Genomic DNA, 2,162 nt, shown 5'->3' with positions numbered 1-2,162 from the left:
ATTTTTATTCATTTAAATAAAAGGAACACAAGTGCCAGTGGAATAAATTCAGCAGTGAGTAGAATTGAACCAAAGTCAGCCACATCCAAGGCAAACACCTTAAACCCTGTACTGTATCTCCAGTTTTTTTTTGTTTTTATCAAAGATTATCTCAAAATTCTTAGAATTTTTATTTCAAATCTTCCAAAAATTCTATTCTAAATTTATTATCATAAATGTATCAATGTAGGCACATATGCTGCCTGAGCTCATGTGCTGCTTGTGCCCACATGGCTGAGCACATGTAGGCCGAGCACATGTAGGCTGAGCACATGTGGGCTGAGCACATGTGTCGCCCGTATCTCCCCTCTTGAGATGTGTACTTTCATGCTTTCATGTCTAATGTTGGGATGTGTGTAGGGGCTCTCTCTCCGTCCTTGGAGAAGCCTGTGTTCTCTCTTGAGTACGTTACTCTCTCTCTTCCCCTCCACACCTTAAATATCCTCCAAATAAAATCTATTTATTTCAATAAATAAATAAATAAATGTATCAATGTAGCAGTACTACTAATGAGGCAATTTAGTACCATATCCTATTGACAATGTTAAAGTGTAAACATGATCAGTTAGCTACTTTTTTGCTTACCTTACCAAGGTATTTTATATAGTTTTGCTATTAATGTGAAAGTACTTCTATCAAATGATAGATGAACTGTTGTGAGTAAATATGACATTCATTTCAGTAAATCAAGCAATATTTAGCCATATTACATGTTTCCTCTTATAAGAGAGTTGCATGAATTGATTTTGTTGCCAATATTGACTAGCAAGGCATTAGTTACAGAACTGAAAAAAGATTAAAAATAAGTTGTTATATTACTTTGTGCAAAACTAATTTTTTATAAAATTCAAAATATTAAAATTTAGTGTTTTTCATAAATACTGCAGATAATTTATTATCCTGGTTAGGTATTCCTGAGATGATGGTGTCTGAACTGGGTCATGACAGCCATTTGTTTCTTTGTATGCTATCAATATAGTTTTAATCTTCTTGCTTGTTTCTTATAGATAATTTTGTTCTGAGGTTACCTTGGGTTTATCATATGAGGTACTTAGCATATAATTCCTGCTTCTAGATGACCTAAGCTGTCAAGCCCAGATCTAGGTCATCAGTTGTCCAGCCCAAGCAGTATTTATGGTGAACTATTTTTTTTTGGTAAACACTGAATGTTAAAAACTATATCAAATGTTATTTCAATTTTATAGCAATGACTAGTCATTTTACCAATGGATATAACCTAATGCAGAAAAGACTTCCACATAATCATTGAATATGATAATATCCAGTTCACAAAATATCTATTTGACATGACTGAACATCAGAGAGAGTAATAATAGTTATCATCAAACAACAATAATGTCAAACATGAATTGCTTTAAATAGTGGATGAAATGAACATTACATTTTATTTATCTGCATTGGTTTTTAAGGTAACTATACAATAGACAGTAGTTTATTTTACTTTGGAAATTTTGTATGTATTTGAAGTTAATGTTTTGATGTTCTGCTGATCATCACCCATGAGTTTTAATCTTAAGGTTCAAGATCAAGGACCCCAAGTCGATTTCTAAAAGGATCAATGGATGGTTGCACTCAATCCCACCATCAAAAATGGCCAGAGTGACTATACAACAGGAAACATGTGAATGGTGGTACTGCTCTGTGTGGGTATCACTGTATGAACCATATGCATTGGGATGATCTGATTATCAGGGGATACGTATTGGTGCCACGAATCTATTGTCTCTGGGTATATGAATGGAACAATATTCTACTGTCACATGTACAACTGGGAGTGAACAATAGTGGGAGTAAAAAGGAAAAAAAAAGAAACAGTGCTTAATATTTCTTGACACCGCATTTATTTAGAAGTGTCTATTCACCACACTTTATATTAAAACCTCAGCTTTATATTGTGTTAATAAATGATTAAAATACAAGAATTATATTACCGTACTGGTCCTGAAACTATTAGCAGTAAAATGTACCCAAGTCATTTCACCTCTTTAAAATCCTACATATTTATCTGTTTCTTGGGTTAAAAGCTTTAGGAGGACTATAAGGACATTCATTTTAAAATTCCCTCCCAGGTAAGTATGTTATACAAGTGCTTCAAATTTAAC

The sequence above is a fragment of the Sorex fumeus genome, unplaced genomic scaffold (assembly GCF_029834395.1).
Source record: "Sorex fumeus unplaced genomic scaffold, SorFum_2.1 ptg000128l, whole genome shotgun sequence".
NCBI lineage: Eukaryota > Metazoa > Chordata > Mammalia > Eulipotyphla > Soricidae > Sorex > Sorex fumeus.
Note: the sequence above shows the minus strand (reverse complement) of the source record.